The following is a 20,772-nucleotide window of genomic DNA, read 5'->3' as shown; positions in this document are numbered from 1 at the left end:
GTCGCTTCGCATTCCCCCAGTTCTAGCTTCTGGCAACCATTAATCTACTTTCTGTCTCTGTGGACTTGCTGGTTCCAGACCTGCGGGGCCAGGATCAGAGTCTTTGAAGCTGGGCCGGTTACTGGGCTCCCTGGGGAAGGGGCACACTCACCCCCCAGAACTGAGATTTCTCTTTTTGATCCAGGTTTTGGATGACTCCCAAGGGCATCAGCAACACCTGTAGGTGACTCACCGTTTGCCTCTGCTTCTTTCATTAAAAATATTTTTATTTATTTGTTTGGCTGCACCAAGTCTTAATTGTGGCACACGGGATCTTTCTCTGTGGCCCCCCAGGCCTGCCCAGTCCCCTGGAAATGCCCCTTCCTCTCCTGTGGAAGATGACGACCAAGGATGCACCCAAGCAGGGGTAGGGGAGGGATTCTCCAAGGTCAGTGTGGGAAACCCGTCACAGAAACACAGAAAAAAAATGCATGTTCAGGCACACGTCCAGCAAGACGGCGTCTGGAAGTGGATCGGAAATGGGGCTGTTATTGGTGCCCCCAGCCTCTTTCCTGCCTGACACTCCATCTGGATGCTGTTAGTCCCTTCACTCCCGCTGCCTGGGAGAGGTGTGGACCAGGAGACACCGGAGGAAGGGAGAGGGCTGTGGGGGCAGCTGACTCTGCAGCGTCGGTGAGCGTGGCACTGACCTGGACCAACTGCCGCCACTTCTGCTGTCATCTCGAAACCGTCTGCCAGACGGGCTTTCCAGAGAGAAACGTGGAGGTGTTATCAAGGGCCACCTGGAGACGTAAGAGAAAAAATTCCTAGAGCTCTAAAAGCCACTTTTTCCAGCTGTCAGGAAGGAAAAGGAAGGCTCTGGTGATGTCTAAGGAGTGAAATCACACTGACAAGATACAATTTTAAAGTGTTAAGCACCCTGAAGAGCATAATTGCCCATGACCCTATTTATATAAAAAGGTGTTATGTATGATTGTTCATAATAGACCCAAATCTGAAAGGAGTCTCACCAACCTCCCATTAATAACCTTCAGTGAAAGGAATTTCTCTGTCTACTATTAATTTTTTTTTACAATTGTATGCTATTTGTGTAATTTAATAAGATATATTTTAAATTTATTTTTGATCTATTTTTAAATCGGTGATCCATTCACATGGAAAATCTCCTTCCCATTCTTGTCTTCATCTGCAAAGACAGGGCTCTGGATGCCATAGAGAATGTAAGTTACATTCCTAAGGGGTTTTTTTTTTGTATCCTTCCAGAGTTTCCTTATGTATATGTAAGTAAATTTGGATAGAGATTCTTGTGTTTATTTTTGGCTTCACTGGGTTTTCATTGCTGCACGTGGGCTTCTTACTGGAGACTGCTCTTGTCGCGGCTCTCGGGCTCGGAGTGCTGGCTCAGTAGTTGTGGTGCACGGGCTTAGTTACTCTGCTGCACGTGGGACCCTCCCGGATCCGGGGTGGAACCATGTCCCCTGCATTGGCAGGCGGATTATTTACCACTGGACCACCAGGGAAGTCTCTGGGTAGAGATTATTAATGGAACTCTTTTGGAGCTCTGTCTCTAGGAAGGAAATCAGAATCTAAACCCAGTGACCAGATGTAAGGGCTCTGAGGTTTTCCCATAGTCAGACATGTACAGGGGACCAGTGAGCAGAAGGTACACCTTTCCCAAGAGTTGAAAGCTTTTAAACATGATATATGTAAAGCAATAATTGGTAAATGCTAGTTATAAAGGGGCCAAGAGGGAGTTCCCTGGTTGGTCCAGTGATTAGGACTTGGTGTTTTCACTGTCAGGGCTCAGGTTCAATCCCTGGTTGGGGAACTAAGATCCCATAAGCCTCATGGCCAAATAAAAAAAATAAAAGGACCAAGAAATGCAATAAAAAGGAAAATCTCCAGAAAATCCCCCAAATCTCTGTACCCCAAACTAACAATAATTGGCATCAATAAAACCTCTCATCTGGACCAGTGATGTCCAGTAGAACTTTCTGCCATAATGGAAATGTTTTCTGTGCTGTCACAGTAACACTACATGTGCCCATGGAGTGCTTGAAATGTGGCTAGTGCAACCGAGGACCGGAATTCTTTATTTTAATTTGTTTTAGCTTAACTATCCACAGCCTTGTGTGTCTAGTGTTTGCGGTAATGGGTAGCAGGGGTTATAGAATAGACCCTTTAAATGCAGATGTTTGAGTGGAAGGATGTAAAGAGAGGCTAGGAAGGGTGACTGTTTTGGCTTCGCCTGCCAGAGGCTTCATGGGGTGATTACTAATTAATCTAGGATTTCTACGTGTGGGAATTATCTTAAAGTAACAGCTATGAATTTTTTCAAAATCTTAACTCTGAGAGTGTTCATTAATGTGAGAAACTGGAACGTTGTAGGAAAATATTCACTGACATGAGACTATGTTCACAACTGTCTATTTAGTGAAAGGCAGGTTACAAAGCAGGACAATTTCATTAAAATATGAAACTCCTAGAAAGATACATTTCCTATGCTGCTCAGTACATGGCAAACACTCAATAAATTTGTGTTAATGAATGAGTGAAGGTTAATATGAGTTAGCACTGGGTGACAAAATGATGAGTGATTTTATTTTTTATTATTATCTATTTTTGGCTGCACTGGGTCTTCGTCACTGCCCACAGGTTTTCTCTAGTTGTGAGGAGCAGGGCTACTCTCCAGTTGTGGTGAGAGGCCTTCTCATTGTGGTGGCTTCACTTGTTGCAGAGCATGGGCTCTAGAGTGCAAGCTCAGTAGTTGTGGCTCACAGAACTAGTTGCCCTATGGCATATGGCCTCTTCCTGGACCGGAGACCAAACCCACATCCCCTGCATTGGCAGGTGGATTCTTAACCACTGGACTACCAGGGAAGTCCAATGAGTGATTTTATATTTTATTCGACTCTCTTATTTACATTTTCTAACTATTTATGGTGAATACACGTACTTTTGTAATAAGAAGCAGCATGAATTGAAAAAAGAAGTATAGTTGTTGGGTCATAATATTTCAGAGCTGGAAGGAGCTTTGGAGACAAAGGCACACATGGCTAGTTAATGGCAGAAGCCCAGGTTTCCCAACTATACACAAACATCTCCCCACACCAAAGAGGAAAGATTGCTGGAAGGTCTCTTGTTCTGGTGTGGCAGTTCAGGAGTGGATTTAGAAAGGAAAAACAAAGGGTAGCAATGATCTTCAACATGACATAATAAAACATCATGAAAAATCTCACTGACACACTCTGGGCATTGATTTTGCTCCAGCTGCATCTGCCCCGCCCAAACTGCCCTGCTTTGGGACACCCTGCTGGTCTCCCAGTCCAGCCAGTGTTTTGGAGAGAAGTCTCTGTCCCTTGCAGGAGGAAGTCTCCTGGTTGCCTTTACATATTGGCTCTTCTTCACAGCCTGTTCTTTTTCAAAATTCTTGACTGAATCACTCAGTCCCTACCTCAGATGTCCTTTCTTTTTGTCCAGGCTTTGCTGTTGGCATTTGTGCTCAACTTTGGAACTTAATGGAATGCACTTTACCATATGAAACGATTATTGCCACCGAGCAGCTCTTGGTTCCACCTCTCAGTTCATTTTATCACATTTTTTTTTCGAGTAGTGACTAGCTCGTAAACATTGGTGGCTACAGAAACATACGAAAAGGTATTTATCCACGAGAAATGAGAATATATGCCCCAAAATGTACAAAAATATTCACAGCAGCCCAAGCTGTTAACCATCCAAATGCCCATTAAAAGGGGAACAGATAAACAAGTTTCTGCAAATGCATTCAATGCAATGCCACTGAGTAACAGAAAGGGATACAATTCCGACACAACACAGCAGTGTGGGGAAGCCTCAGAGACACTAATACTCAGTGAAAGAAGCCTGAAGAGGGGGGGATGAAAAAAAGGGGAGGTGTGGGCTGTAAGAAAATAGTAATGAATAGAGTAGAAGTGGGTAGAGATATAGATGAAACAAGAATGACAGAATGTTGATAATTGTAGTATAGGTCAGTATCCCTGTTGAACATAGATGCAAAAATCCTCAGCAGAATATTAACAAACCAAGTTCAGCAACACATTAAAAGAATTGAACACCATGATCAAGTGGGATTTATTCTAGGGATGCAAAATGAAGGATAAAAGTCACGATCATCTCAATAGATGCAGGAAAAACATTTGACAAGGTTCAGCATCCATTTATGGATGAAAACTCTCAACAAAGTTTATAACAAAGTTATAAAGGGAGTGTACTTCAACATAATAAAGCCGTAGATGACAAGCCCACCACTAACTTCGTCTTCAATGGTGAAAAGCTGAAAATTTTTCCTCTAAGACCAGGAACAAGACAAGGATGCCCATTCTTGCAACTTTTATTCAACATAGTATTGAGAGTCCTAGCAAGAACAGTTAGGAAACTCTGTATTATCTTCATAGTTTTTCTGTATATCTAAAACCATTCTACAAAATAAGATGTATTAAAACGTTAATAATCTAGGCAGTGCTCTCAAGGAATGTAGTGTCTGGGGCATGAATTCCTAGTTGATCTCCTGGGTCCAAACCTTGACTCCACCATGACCTTGAATGAGCCCTTTTGGAGGCCAGTTTCAGCTTCCAAAAAGTGGGTATAATACTCAGACCTGCCTCATGGGGGCACTGTGAGGAGCAAATGAGACATGATACAAAGGGCTCAGCACCGCCACTGCCTCCAGTTAGAAATCAAGGCAGATAAAAGTGATTGAGAGAAAGTGCATTTCTGGGCCAGGCAGTCTGGATTCAAATCCTGGTTCCTCCAGGGCCTGTTCATAAAACTGTGGGCCTGTCACTTGGACTGAGCCTCAGTTTCCTTAGCTATAAAATGGGGTAAATAGCATCCACCGAAAGCGGGGGATTGGAGGATTGACTGGACACATATAGGTGCAAAGCCCCAGCGCTGTGCACAGGGTAGGCACTCCATCAATGTGAGCTGTAGGAGGAAAGTATTTAGATGTGCGAGAAGAATTCAGAGCAAATAAAACTGCCTGAGCGTCCAAGAAAGCTTCCCCAGGAGGCTGCAGAAAGGGGCCCTGCTCTGGCTTCTGCACTGAGGCAGCTGATTGGCTGGCTTCATGACCCTCCAAGGTCCTGTGTGACCTCCTCCTCCACCCTGTGAGGTCCTCCCAGGTCCTGAGCTTTGGAACAAAGCCTCTGCCTGCTGTTCCGCTACTGTTCTCTGTCTGAACTCTGATTAGGTCCTTATCTCAGCCGGCTTTGCCCTGCTTGGCTGCCTGTCACATTCAATTTCACTCCAGCGCTTTCATTCTGCCTTGGCCTAAGTGTCTCCGAGTGTGAGGCTCTGGGACACAGGGCCTGGGCTCCACTGCCCTTGGTTCCCACAAGCCTGAGCACTGTGTCTGGAACACAGCAGTGGAGCAGAATAAAATTATCTTGAAGCCAACTTTTGGGTCTTGATGTCTTTGGATTTCAAGGCCACTGAGATGCACCAGCACACTTTCCCCGTCACAAAGTACCTTCTGTCTCTGGACTCCCTCTGGTTCCAGGTTCCATGATCAGAACTTCGTTGCTTTGGCTTAAGCCAAGTTAGGACCTTGTACCTGATAAAAAATGCAACATTCTGTTTTAGCAGGGAACAGATGGTCCACTCAAAGGGTTTAACTGAAAAATAAAATCAAGTAAGGTAATTGGTGACACGACTCCATCCAGTGAAGTGGGGAGGACAGAAAGAAACATCAGGATGGCGAGGTGCCTTAGAACTTGTGGCAGCAGACAGCTGTTAGCATCCTGGGGTGGCGAAGCCGAAGGGAGCCCAGTGAGAGCTGAGCTATGGAGGAGTCGCCTTGAGGGGGATGAGGCTGTAGAGATGCAATACTGCCCAGGTGTGTGAGTCTGCAGTGAGGATGAAATATCTGTGTTTTTTTTCTTTTTTTATATATTTATTTTTTTGGCTACACCAGATCTTAGGAGGAGAAGGGGATGACAGAGGATGAGATGGTTGGATAGCATCACCAACTCGATGGACATGAATTAGAGCAAGCTCCAGGAGTTGATGATGGACAAGGAAACCTGGCGTGCTGCAGTCCATGAGGTAACAAAAGAGTTGGACACGACTAAGTGACTGAACTGAACTGAGATCTTAGTTGCAGCACATGGGATCTTTTCATCTGAGGCATGCAGGATCTTAGCTGAGGCATGCAGGGTCTCAGTCCCCTGACCAGGGATTGAACCCCGGCCTCCTCCACTGGGAGCACGGAGTCACTGGATTACCAGGGAACTCCCTCCATGATCTTTTCTTGCTCTCAGGTCTCCTAGCAGTGACCCCATTGGCCAAAACCAAATGGAAACCACAGGCTGAGGGGCTGAGGCAGTGTGAGGGGCCTTAGAAGAAGCACAGGGGCAGAGAAAGGGTGTCCTAGGGTGGAGTGAGGTTCTCTTGGGGCTGGGAGGAGCCAGAGGTCATCAAGGGCCCCATGACTCAAAGTGAGGCCCAGGGGCCAGTAGAATCCACATTATCCACATCACCAGTAAGACTGCAGGAAAAGAAGACTCTCAGGTTGCACCCCATACCTGCTGAGTCAGGGTTTGCATTTTCACAAGGTCCCTAGGTGATTCTCATGTGCCCACATGTTGAGAAACACTGCTCGAACCCACCCTGCTCAGATGAGCCTGCTTGTTCATTTTCCCTCAGTACCCTTACGGGCTTCTCTTTCCCCCTCACAAGTACGTTTGTGCCTTCTTCATTCAGAAAGTCTTTCAACAAATACTGAGTAACTAATCCCAAGCCTCGCACAAGGGATACAGAAATTATTAGCGGGCAGGAAAGCAGATAGGCAACTTCAGCTCAGTATGGGAAATGCTAAAATCAGGATACTGAGTGTGGGTGGATACAGATGGACTAAAAATGGGGCCCCCCTCAACCGGTGGGGGCAGTGGTGGTGGTCAGGGTACCACTTGCAAGACTTGTGCCCCTGCAATTGGCCCAAATTTCCTTTCCCAATCCCATCCTGCGCCTGACATCAGCCCCACTCACTCTGCCTCAAATCCTTCTTCCCTGATTATTTCACTATTTGTGTGCCCAGGTTTCATTAACTAAGGTGGACTGCTCTTGTTTCCTCCCACACTAACATCTAGTAGGTCCTGAATCCTAAATATGAGGGGGTGAGTAAGTAATGAATTGGCAGATGGATGATTCAGTACAGATGATGCGTGTACTGGGGAATGGTGAGACCCACTCCCTTTTTCCTATCACCTACCAACCTGCTTTGCAGACCCCTTAACCCTCTCTTCCTGTCTGTATATGATTTTTGAAATATGAGTGTGTATTTTCTCACTTATGGGTTCTTTAGAAGCAGCTCGCCGAACAAGCCAGGAGGCCTCACCTAAGGAAGTGGCTAGAAGCACAAATGCAAGCCAGACACCAGAGTTCAAACCTTTTCTTCATTATTTACTAGGTCAGTGACTTGGGGCATGTTGCTTTACCTCTCTGTGCCTCAGTTTCCACAGCTGCCAAATGGGGGTAATAAGAGAGTACCATGTTCATAGGGTTACTGGGAGGTTAGACGAGGTGTTAGCTATAAGCGACTTGGACGGCACCTGGCACTTGGTAAGCGCTGTGATAGTGTTTGCCGTTGCTGAGAAATTGTGTGTCGGACCTGTGATTCATTTGCCACATCTCGGATGGTCAGGAAGGCTGAGAACATCCTGGAGACTGGTGAATAGACAGAGGCTGATCTTTTCTACACACACAGCGGAGAATTCAAGCTGGAGGTGACAGGTCTTTGTCCGCAGGGGGTGGCCACTGGGCTGTGGGCTCACTGGGGGCCATCACAGTCTAGTAACCACTTTTATTTCTAATTAAAACAATTTTTAAAAAATCTTTAATCTTTTTTTAGCCACACTGTGCAGCACGTGGGATTTTAATTCCCTGACCAGGGTTTGAACGTGAGTCCCTTGCATTGGAAGCACGGAAACTTGACCACTGGACTGCCAGGGAAGTCCCAGTAGCCACTTTCCTAGGAACTGGAAATGCCATATTGTCCTGTGCGCATGGTAGGTGCTGTGACTGAGTCTTGTCAGGGAGCTCCCTGACCACCTCCTCTCTGAAAGCCTTTGGACTGATGAGCTTTCCACTTCCTCTCACTGCTCACCGGAAGTCAGTGGGTTGGCTTTGGCAAGTAGATGGTGATACTCGGATATGGCTGGTATTGAGGGTATTTGGTAGAATTAGGATTTAGTGAGTTTGCCAGGCCAGAGGGCCAGTCTGTTTCATTTGGGCATCCTCTGGACCTTGATTGAATCTGTTTCTTCTAAGTCTGTGGAGCTCCCGGCTGCCTCCTACCCACCTAGTAGAATGGGAATCCAAGTGTGCACCCTACATCTGAGACTGAGCATTTCTGACTCTGGGCCAGCTCAGAGATGTTTGGCTAACTCTGTGGCTCTGAGATGTTCTTGGAAACTTGGGGGATTCTGCACTATGGCTTTCTGGCTAGGCTGCCTCTGATTTGGAGGGAATGGGAGAGATTTCTGTCTTCCAACTCAGGGCTCAATACACTGATTCTTGGGGAGCAAGGGGTCAGGTGGTGCCACTGGCCAGCCTGGGACATGATGGAGGAGCCATACAGATGGCTGTCAGACCAGAGCTCAGGGATGGAGTGAGCTGAAACCACCACTTCCAGGGGCTGAAGGTGGGGTCACAAACACCATACAAAGTTGTGGTAATGCTCAGGTTCCTGATAATTGCCAGGAGATGTCAACTCAGACAGAAGTCACCTCCAGCACCCTAGCCACAATGTTGGCTGTGTCATGTGGGGAGTTGACACCCATCTGACCTCAATTTGTCTTTGTATATTCCTCAAAGGAGCAGTGGCACCCCAGTAATCCTATTCTTCACAGAAGACCCTCAGGAGCTTCCTTTTGCTTAAAATTTTTTTATTTTGAAATAATTTCAAGCTTAGAAAAAAGTTCCAAACATGCTACAGGGAATTCCTACGTATCTTTCGGTCTGTTTGCTGCATGTATTCTGTCTCTTTCCATGTTTGTTAGTTGCTCAGTTGTGTCCGACTCTTTGTGACCCCATGGACAGTAGCCCACCAGGCGCCTCTGTCCATGGGATTTCCCAGGCAAGAATACTGGAGTGGGTTGCCATTTCCTTTTCCAGGGGATCTTCCCACCCCAGGGATCAAACGTGGGTCTCCTGCATTGGCAAGCAGATGCTTTACCATCTGAGACATCAGGGGAGCCTTGTGTATGTGTGTGTGTGTGTGTATATACAGAATTTTTTTCAGAACCACTTGAAGGTATGTTGTAGACATACTTGCCCCTTAATACTTAAGTTTGTGTTTCCTAAGAGCAAATGTATTTTATTTACTCTTATTGTATGACCACAATATGATCATAAAATTCAGAAAAGGGAGCATTGATCTAACACTGTTATCTACTCTCCTTTTGAATTCTAGTTGCACCAATTTCCGATTATGTATTTTATAGCTATTTTCCCTTTGTCCAGTATCTCATCCAGGATAAGCATTTTGTTTTGGAGATAGGTGTCTTTAACTTCTTTACTCTAGAATCCTTCCCCAGTCTTTCTTTCTTTTTCATGTCCTCGGGAGTTTTCTAAGCAAATTTAAATCTAAAAGCATTTTCATGACTGTGACTTCTCTAAATGCTAATTCAAGGAAAGAAAAAAAAAAAAAAACACCCTTTTCAATTTCTTGCCTCTGAAGCCTCAAGACAGGTGGGTTTGACAACAGTCTATTTTGGTCATGCCTGGGCATTTCTTTGGCTTCTCCATCTACACTGGTCTCAAATGATCCTGGAGTTTGCTCTTGGGTACACTGTAGATGTAAGTACTTGCTGATTTGCCAGGAAAGAAAGTGGATTTGACTTCTGGATTAAATAACCCAAATGACATTCCAGGAAGGTTTTGCTGGTGTGGATAGAGAGACAAAGTGTTGGCACTTCCAGAGGTGAATACCTAGGGCATTAATGCAAGGTCAGCAGCAGGCTTGGAGTTCTTTATCTTCTTTCCACCAGGCACTAAGTATACTAAGGCTCTCCTCCTCAAATTCCCCTGCAGGGGAGTCAGGAAACTCCACTGCAGGTTAAACGCGTCACATAGAAGGAGTGAATCACAGAGCTGTTAGGATCCTACAGATTTTGGTGTGTACTTTTTTGACCTCCTGCACGGAGTCTGTAAATTTGGATCATCTTCTTAGGAGCAACAGAGAACAGATCTTCAAAGTCATCCTGTCCAAGATGGTAGCCAACTTCCAAGACGGTCTCCAACCTTGCCTCCTCTGGTATCCCCTTTTATGGAACTAGTCCCCTCCCACATGGATTTGGGCTGGTGTATGTAGAATATGGTGAAAGCAACACAGTCTAACTTAGGCTAAGTCATCAAAGATAAGGCAGCTTCTACCTTGGTCTCCTGGCTAGCTTGTTTTAGAGGAAGCCAGCTATTAATATTTTGAGGACACTCAGTCATCCTGGTGGGGAAGCCCGGATAGAGAAGAACTGAGCGCCTTCCCCTCCCCCAGCCAAGAACCAGCACTAACTTGCCAGTTATGTGAGTGTCATCTCAGTGGATCTTCTGGCTCCAGCCAAGCCTTCAGGCAACTGCCATGTTGACCAGCATCTAACTGCATCCTTATGAGAGACTTGGAGGCAAAACCTCATATTCCAGGTGTTCCCAAATTTCAGACTCGCATAAACTGAGAGATAAGAAATTACTATTATTTTAATGCATGAAGCTTTGGGGGTTATTTCCTGTGCAGGAATACATTGATACATTATTCCATTGAAAAGTATAGAGAAGCACACGATCCAGCAATTCCATTCCTAGATATATACCCGAGAGAATTGGAAACATATTCCAACATGTTCATTGCAGTATTACAACAGCCAAAAAAAAGTGGAAACAACCCAATGTTCACTGATCGATAGATACATGAAATGTGGTATATTTATTCTGTGGAATATTATTTGGCCATAAAGTGGAATGAAATACTGATACATACTGTAACATGGATGAACCTTGGCTAAAGTGAAAGAAGCCAGTCACAAAAGACCACATATTGTAAGATTCATTTATATGCCACATCCAGAACAGGCGAATCTACAGAGACAGGAAGTGGATTAGTGGTTGTCCAGTGGTTGCCTAGTGCTGTGGGGGCGTGGGGGAATGAGTGGTGAGCACCTGTGGATACAGGGTTTCTTTTTGGAGTGGTGGTGAAACTGTTCTACATTTGGTTGTGGTGATGGTTAGAGAACTCTATGAATATAGTAAGAGCCATTGAATTGATACTTCAAATAGGTAACTTGTATATGTGAATTACATCTCAATAAGGCTGTTATAAAAAAAATTATAAAGAGACATGCTATCCTAGAAACCTCATAGGGGTTTAGTTCCTGTTCTTTTCGATGACAGTGGTAATGTCTCTCATGCAAGGTGCGTGGAAAAGGTCCTAAGAGATTTACCTGGCTACATGGTAGAAAAGAACTGCTGGAATTGGAAGCAAGGAGCAGATATATGTTCTGCTAAAATCATTCAAGAGTAATTCTAACCTACCAATTGCTGTACAATCAGAATCATGAACTGTAACCCTGACAAGATTAGACTTTGGGGAGGAAATTAATAATAGAACCTGGATTCCTAATTAAGTCCTGGTGAGAATGTGGTTTCCACCCTCTATGACACTCAGCCACTGTCAAGAGCAGTTTTCTTACTCTGTCTGCTAGAGCTTTAGCCCAGATGTTAAGTGCCCCTCCCATTTTTTTAAAAACCATCAGGTCACTGATGTTTTAGCCCAGAGCGTCTACTCTCAACTCTCTGAAGTTTCAGATTAGAAGTGGTCATGGGACTTCCCTGGTGGTCCAGTGTGTAAGACTCTGAGCTTCCAATGTAGGGGATGTGGGTTCCATCCCTGGTCTGGGAACCAAGATCCTGCATGCCCCATGGCAAAAAAAAAGTGATCTCTGCTTCGTATCTGGCGTGTGCAGACCAATATGTTGGGCCCCCAAAAGTTTTGAAATTATTCAGTCACTCAGTCGTGTCCAAGTCTTTGTGAGCCCATGGACTGCAGCATGCCAGGCCTCCCTGTCCATCACCAACTCCCGGAGCTTGTTCAAACTCATGTCCATCGAGTTGGTGATGCCATCTAGTCATCTCATCCTCTGTTGTTCCCTTCTCCTGCCTTCAGTCTTTCCCAGCATCAGGGTCTTTTCTAATGAGTCAGTTCTTCGCATCAAGTGTCCGAAGTATTGGAGCTTCAGCATCAGTCCTTCCAGTGAACATCCAGGACTGATCTCCTTGCAGTCCAAGGGACTCTCAAGAGTTTTCTCCAACACCGCAGTTCAAAAGCGTCAATTCTTTGGCACTCAGCTTTCTTTGTGGTTCAACTCTCACATCCATACATGACTCCTGGAAAAACCATTGAAATTATTACTTTTATTTATTTGTATATGTTTATTTTTGGCCATGTCTCATGACTTTCAAGATCTGAATTCCCCGACCAGGGATTAAACCTGGGCCCTCGGCAGTGAGAACACGGAGTCCTAACCACTGAACCACCAAGGAACTCTCTTTACATTTATTTTTTGATGATTTTTATTTATTTATTTTTGGTTTACTGTATCTTCGTTGCTGAGCAGGCTTTTCTCTAGTTGTGGCGAGCAGGGGCTACTCTCTAGTTGTGATGCGAGGGCTTCCCATTGCGGTGGCTTCTCTTGTTGCAGAGCAACAAGCCCGCTCTAGAGCAAGCGGGCTTCAGTAGTTGTGACCCATGGGCTTAGTTGCTCCACAGCATGTGGGATCTTCCTGACCTAGTGATGGAACCTGTGTCTCCTGCACTGGCAGGCAAATTCTTTACCACTGAGCCACCAGGGAAGCCCTTCTTCTTACTTTTAAAACAGTATCTGACTCTGCTTAATCCTGTCTCCTTTTTCTAAATGTTCTTTTAGAAATAATTCTTTGTTTCTCAGAGCTTTATAATTTTTGTAAAATTTTGAGATCTCTTTTTATGTTTTTTATAAAATTATAATTTTTGAGATCAAGCATAATTAAGATGGCCTATAGTAATTTAGCTTAAATAAAGAACAGGGCAATTATAGTTTCTTTTTTCACACTCTTGTAGAGATTTTTTTGTTTAGATGTCATTAACATTCAGATGACAATTTTTTCTGGTTTATTGAGATATAATTAACATACAGCACTCTATAAGTTTAAAGTATACAGCATAACGATTTGACTTGCACGTTTTGTGAAGTAATTACAATAAGTTAACGTTCATCATCTCATATAGATAAGTATCATTGCTGTATTATGGTTTTTTTTGTGTATTTTGTAAACTCCGTGAACTCAAAGTCCACTTCTTTTTTAATATTTATTTATTTATCTGTTTATTTTTGGCCACACCGAGTCTTTGTTGCTTCACATGAACTTTCTCTAGTTGCAGCGAGCAAGGTCTGCTCTGCACTGCAGCGTGCAAGATCTAGGTGCATGGGCTCAGCAGTTGTGGTTCCTGGGCTTGGTTGCTCCTCAGCATGTGGGATCTTCCTGGATCAGAGACAGGATCCAAGTTCTCTACATTGGCAGGTGGATTCTTAACCACTGGACCACCAGCTAAGTCCTTTTTGATGTTGTTGTTTTTAAGTGACATGATATTTGAAGTAAATTGTAGCAAAATCTTTTTACAGATGAGGAAAGTGAGACCCAGGAACATTTAATGGCTTGCTCAAATTGATACAGGTAAATACAATTGGGATTCTCAATCTCAAATTCTACTTTTATTCTGTGTTACCTCTACCCACATGCAGTGGCACTGAATAAAAGGGATTCAGTATCTTATGATTGGTACTCACGATGACCATACTTAACCACTAAGTATCTGACCTGAGTTTTAATTTTTCTAACCAACTGAAGCCGTTCCTGAATATATAACAAATAATGTGCACTATAAGAAACATAATGAAATATAACAAATTTCTTGAATTTCTCAGCCTTAACTCTTAGTCTTTTATGTTGAAATGAGAAAATTTAGGATCATTTTAGTTGTGAGTTTTTACTCTGAGATCCAGAAGTCTTTTAGAGTTCCCAGTTATAAAACTGCTAAACAAACTGTGCCAACAACTTATCCAAATTCCTCATTCGGCTGTTATTAGTGTCACCAGTAAGCGTCAGCATTTTTATATATGAAAAACAATGCCTTCTTATCATCTTGGTATGCTGGTGGGTTTCTCTTGAGGGTATGGGGGTGTAGAAGGAGGGATTTTAAAGAGGTTCTCACTGATACACTATGCTGGTACAAGGATGAGGCAGGTGCAAAATTTAAGGGCTTGCCCAAACCCACAGCTATCAAGATAAATGCCATTTTAATGGTATATTTTTAAAAAATCAAAATTAAAGAATTTTGATTCTTTAATCCAAAAGAACCAAAGAACCCATGATGAACAAAATGTTAGTATTTTAAGTAAAGGCAAGACCTGGCAGGGTTGGAATCAGAAAATGATGAATGACGTGAGTTCTACAAGTGCAGAGTCAGATTCTGTCTTATTTAGAATTTTGATATTCATCATGGATATTTCTTTTTTGGAAAAGAAAACATTGCACTAAAATATTGTTTTTCTTGATTGCTGAATTTTTGGCACCCCTTTAAATTTTCTGCAGTTGAGACAAATATCTCTCTTGCCTCACCCCAGCCCTGAACATCTTTGCCAGGGAAAGCTGGCAAGAAGCTCCCACACCACCCACCCAGTGTGTGCCTGGCTTTGTGAGCTGAAATTTCTCTCCCTGGCATCACTGATGGCAGGAGAAAACTTTTTTTTCCACTTTTTCCATTCAGACATATTTATCTGTTCACGAGGCACGTCCTGCAGCCAGGTGTTGTCATGGGGTCAGCTGACCCGACAGACCAGTGAGGGAGGGTATCTTCCTGCTGCGTCTCCATATTCCCTGGATGAAAAATAAAACTTCTGAAAGTCCTAACGGAGGCACAAAGGTACACATTACGCACTTACTAATTCCTGTCAAATTGAATTCAGCTTCTCTTTGGTGTCATCTGAATGTTCTCAAATGTTCCATGTTTCTGACATTGGAGGACAGAGGAACCTGGCATGCTTCAGCCCATGGGGTCGCAACAGGACTTAGCGACTGAATAACAACAAACTCTGAGGTTATTTTTCCTCTAACAATCAAACAGGAGGCTTGGGCATCATGGCGTAGAGTGTGGGGTGCTCCCAAGGGAAGGGGAGAAGGGTCTGTACCGCCTCTGTCCGCTCCTGCTTTCACTGTCCGCTACCCTGACTCTAACCCTCAAAAAGTTCTCGCCGCGCAGCTGTGACCCTCTCTGGTAATGCTTTTCGCCCCATGCAAACACTTCTTTCCCCACATCCCCAAGGTGTCAGCAACAAGGCTTTTTGTGTAAGAGACTTTTCCTGAAGGTTTGGGGGAAACAAAGAGACTGCAGCACAGTTCAGGACAGGAAACTATTTAAATTTTTAGAAAAGCTATGTTTGGATGAGCAAAGTCTAAGATTATTCACTGCCAGCAAATTTGCACTGTAAGAAACACTAACGGGATGTTTCTCAGAGTGAAATGAAATGGTCTCTGATAGAAACTTGGATCTTTGGGACGAATGAAGGGCAAATAAAAAGAGTAATATTAAGAACCATTTGAAAATACTTCATTTCTTTAAAATACTTAAGAAATAATAAGTATTTTACATTAAATGGCACAAGATTAATTTTAATAGACTGTGAAATGTTAGCATATATATATATAATCTATATCTAAGGATATATATATACAAACTAAGATCCTGAAATACATGTATGTATTTTTCCTGGCTGCACCACATGGCTTGCAGGATCTTAGACCAGGGATTGAGCACAGAGCCTAGCATGAAAGTGCCAAGTCCTTACCACTGGACCACTGGGGAATTCCCAAGGATATATATTTTAATTTCTACATTGACTACATCATTTTTAAATTTTTTAAATTTTATTTTATATTGGAGCATAGATGATTTACAGTGCTGTACAGCAAAGTGATTCAGTTATACATTTATCTATTCTTTTTTCAGATTTTTTCCTATATAAATTGTTCATTTCAGTTCAGTTCAGTCGCTCAGTCGTGTCTGACTCTCCGCGACCCCACGAATCACAGCACGCCAGGCCTCCCTGTCCATCACCAAATCCCGGAGTTCACTCAAACTCAGAGTCGGTGATGCCATCCAGCCATCTCATTCTCTGTCATCCCCTTCTCCTCCCGCCCCCAACCTTTCCTAGCATCAGAGTCTTTTCCAGTGAGTCAACTCGACGCATGAGGTGGCCAAAGTATTGCAGTTTCAGCTTTAGCATCAGTCCTTCCAATGAACACCCAGGATTGATCTCCTTTAGAATGGACTGGTTGGATCTCCTTGCAGTACAAGGGACTCTCAAGAGTCTTCTCCAACACCACAGTTCAAAAGCATCAATTCTTCGGTGATCAGCCTTCTTCACAGTCCAACTCTCACATCCATACATGACCATGGGAAAAACCATAGCCTTGACTAGATGGACCTTGGTTGGCAAAGTAATGTCTCTGCTTTTTAATATACTATCAAGGTTGGTCATAACCTTCCTTCCAAGGAGTAAGCGTCTTTTAATTTCATGGCTGCAATCAGCATCTGCAGTGATTTTGGAGCCCAAAAAAATAAAGTCTGACACTGTTTCCACTGTTTTTCCATCTATTTCCCATGAAGTGATGGGACCAGATGCCATGATCTTTGATTTCTGAATGTTGAGCTTCAAGCCAACCTTTTCACTCTCCTCTTTCTCTTTCATCAAGAGGCTTTTGAGTTACTCTTCACTTTCTGCCATCAGGATGGTGTCATCTGCATATCTGAGGATATTGATATTTCTCCCGGCAATCTTGATTCCAGCTTGTGCTTCTTCCAGCCCAGCGTTCCTCATGATGTACTCTGCATATAAGTTAAATAAGCAAGGTGACAATATACAGCCTTGACGTACTCCTCTTCCTATTTGGAACCAGTCTGTTGTTCCACGTACAGTTCTGACTGTTGCTTCCTGACCTGCATACAGGTTTCTCAAGAGGCAGGTCAGGTGGTCTGGGATTCCCATCTCTTTCAGAATTTTCCACAGTTTATTGTGATCCACACAGTCAAAGGCTTTGGCATAGTCAATGAAGCAGAATAGATGTTTTTCTGGAACTCTCTCGCTTTCTCCATGATCCAGCGGATGTTGGCAATTTGATCTCTGGTGTCTCTGCCTTTTCTAAAACCTGCTTGAACATCTGGGAGTTCACGGTTCACATATTGCTGAAGCCTGGCTTGGAGAATTTTGAGCATGACTTTACTAGAGTGTGAGATGAGTGCAATTGTGCGGTAGTTTGAGCATTCTTTGGCATTGCCTTTCTTTGGGATTGGAGTGAAGAAGACTGACCTCTTCCAGTCCTGTGGCCACTGTTGAGTTTTCCAAATCTGCTGGCATATTGAGTGCAGCACTTTCACAGCATCATCTTTCAAGACTTGAAATAGCTCAACTGGAATTGTTATAGAATATTGAATTGAGTTCCCTGTGCTTATTCAGTAGGTCCTTATCGATTGTCTATTTTTTTATACTGTTGTGTGTATATGTTAATCCCAAACTTGCTAATTTATCCTCCTCCTCCACCTTTCTTCTTTGGGGACCATAAATGTGTTTTTGAGGTCTTTGAGTCTGTTTTTGTTTTGTAAATAAGTTCATTTGTAACTTTTTTTTAGATTCCACAGATAGGCGATATCATTTGATATGACTTTTCCTTTATCTGACTTACTTCACTTAGTATGATCATGTCTAGGTCCATCCATGTTGCTACAAATGACGTTATTTCATTGTTTTTTAGGGCAGAGTGATATTTCATCATGTATGTGTACCATATCTTCTTTATCCATTCCTCTGTCCCTGGAAATTTAGGTTGTTTCCATGTCTCAGCTTGTAAATGGTGCTGCAGTGAACATTGGGGTGCATGTAGCTTTTCAAATTATGGCATTCTCTGAGTATATGCCAGGAGTAGGATGCTGGATCATATGGTAGTTCTATTTTTCATTTGTTTATTTTCAGGTTTTTTAAAGAATCTCCATAAAAGTTTTTTAAGTTATCCATAGTGACAACACCAACTTACATTCCCACCAACAGTGTAGGAGGGTACAGGACCACTTTAAAAGTGCAAAGAAGCATAACAAAAAAAGCTGATAGACGAAGTAGATTTCTGAACAAATATTTAATCCAAAAGAAGACAAGATAGGAAGAAGAGAGAAGGAAACACCAGAGGACAAAGAGAGGAACAAATAATAAAATGGTAGACCTATATCCAACCAAATCAATACTTACAGTAAAGGTTAATAGTCTGTAACACTTCAGTTAAAAGCAGAAATTGTCAGAACAGATAAAAATGCCTGTTCCAACTGTACCCTGTCTGCAGGACACACGAGAACAGTGACTATTATCAGAGATAAAAAGGGTAATAAGTATCACTAGGAAGTTATAGCAATCATGCATAACAGAGTTTCGAAGAGTTTTCATGAAGGAAAAACAGAGTGATAGAATTCAAAGAAATACAGAAATCTGCTATCATAATTAGATATTTTAACATCTTTTCAGCCAAGACAAAATAATCATAAAAGATATAGAAGATTTGAACACTACTATCAACTATCTTGTAAAGTGTCTGCCTACAATGCAGGAGACCCGGGTTCAATCCCTGGGTTGGGAAGGTTCCCTGGAGAAGGAAACGGCAACCCACTCCAGTACTCTTGCCTGGGAAATCCCATGGACGGAGGAGCCTGGTAGGCTGCAGTCCACGGGGTCGCAAAGAGTTGGACACGACTGAGCGCCTTCACTTTTCCTTTCACTTTTCATTAACTATCTCTGTCTTCCCAGGTGGTGCAGTGGTAAAGAATCCACCTGCAGAAGATGGAAAAGACTCAGGTTCAATCCTTGGGTCCAGAAGAACTGCCTGGAGAAGGAAATGGCAATCCACTCCAGTACTCTTGCCAGGAAAATCCCATGGACAGAGGATCCTGGCAGGCTACAGTCCATGGGGTTGCAAAGAGTGGGACACAACTGAGCGTGTGCACACACAACACACACACACATCAAGTATCTTGATCTAATTGATATTTACAGAACAGTGTACTCAACAAAATGCACATTATCTTCATGTTCAAATGCCCCTGATGTATTCATCAATGATCATATGCTAAGCCATAAAACAATTCCCAGTAAATTTAAAGTGGCTAAAACTGGGACCTCCCTGGTGGTTCAGTGGTTAAGACTCAGTGCTTCCACTGTAGGGGGCACATGTTCCAACCCTACTGGGGGAACTAAGATCCTGAAAACTGGGTGGTGCAGCCAAAGTAAAAAATAAAATGAAATAAAATGGCTAAAATCATATAGAGAATGTTACCTGACCACAATGAAATTATAAGTCAGTAATAATAATGTATGTAGAAAAATGCCAAATACTTGGAACTTAAATAGCACAGATCTAAATAATTAGTGGGCTTTCCAGGTGGCGCTAGTGGTAAAGAACCTGCCTGCGAATGCAGGAGATGTAAGAGATGCAGGGTTCAATCCCTGCGTCAGAAAGATCCCCTGGAGGAAGGCATTTCAACTCACTCCAGTATTCTTGCTTGGAAAATCCCCATAGACAGAGGAGCATGGCAGGCTACAGTTCATAGGGGCACAAAGAGTCGTGCATGACTGAAGCAACTTAGCACGCACACAAATAATTAATACAAAAAGCCTCAGCAAATATTAGAAAGTATTTTAACTGATTATAAAAATAAAATATACAAGCTTTGTGAGATCAGACAAAACAGTTCTTAGAGATATCTTTATAGCTTTAAAACCAAATGGCAGAAAAAAGACTTAGGTTTCACTTTCAGAAGCTAGAAAAAGAAGAGCAAAATAAACCTTAAGTAAAATGATGGGAAGGAAGGAAGTAAGAGAAGGACAGAAGTTATAAAAGAGAGAGCAGATAAACTTAACAAAGCCAAAATTGGTTATTTGAAAAGATCAACAGAAATAACCCCCAGCTGTACTAACTACTTCCCCCCTCCTCCCCCTGCAAAAAGAGAAGACAAACTACGAACATTAGAAATAAAGGATATCACTACAAATGTGGAAATTCAACAGGTCTCTTTCATAATCCTAGCAACCTTTTAAAAATGAAAACCTGATTCTAAAATTTATATGGAGGACCTATTGATAGACTACCCAAACCAAAAGAAAAAGGAGCTGAATGACAAGGTAAGAAGGACTCATGGTACTTGATTTCAAGACCTACTGTAAAGTAATAGTAGTCAGGACTCTATGTCAAGATTCTATTATAAGGATCAGCAAATAGGTTAATGGAACAGAATAGGAAGTTCAGAAATATGATTTAATTTTTGACAGAAGTATTGAAGCAGTATAACAGAGCAAGGAGACTCTTCATTGAATTATGCTGGAATAGCTAGATATGTGTAATTAAAAAAAAACTCAAACATTAGCTTATATACAAAAATTATTTTGAGGTGGAGCATAGACCTATATGTAGCAACTAAAACTATAAAGCTTCTCTAGGAGAATATCTTTGTGACTGGTTGGTAAGCAAAGATTTTCTTTTTTTAGACAGGAAAATGCAGGCCATAGACTGGAAGACAGTCTTTGTAAAGAAAGCATTTATCTAACAAAGGATTAGTATTTGGGATTTAGAAAGGACTCCTGTAAGTCAAGAGTACAAAAGACAAACAACCCACTA

At 42.8% G+C, this 20,772-nt stretch overlaps 1 protein-coding gene across 2 annotated transcripts in view; it reads left to right on the top strand.

The window, feature by feature from the left end:
* Positions 1-20,772, top strand: part of NFAT5 (nuclear factor of activated T cells 5) — a 191,083-nt gene that overhangs the window by 9,679 nt on the left and 160,632 nt on the right. The window contains exon 1 of one of the 2 annotated variants that reach the window (XM_088830610.1): positions 6,063-6,081. The exons of the other annotated variant lie outside the window; for it this stretch is intronic. The gene's annotated coding sequence lies outside the window, so the exon portion shown is untranslated. Of the gene's footprint in view, positions 1-6,062; positions 6,082-20,772 lie in introns of those variants that run through there. 2 annotated transcript variants of the gene reach the window in all.

Source organism: Moschus berezovskii, chromosome 22 (assembly GCF_049115385.1).
Source record: "Moschus berezovskii isolate FMDL1 chromosome 22, NW_MosBer_1.0, whole genome shotgun sequence".
Taxonomy (NCBI): domain Eukaryota; kingdom Metazoa; phylum Chordata; class Mammalia; order Artiodactyla; family Moschidae; genus Moschus; species Moschus berezovskii.
Note: the sequence above shows the minus strand (reverse complement) of the source record. Positions and strands in the feature narration are given on the sequence as shown.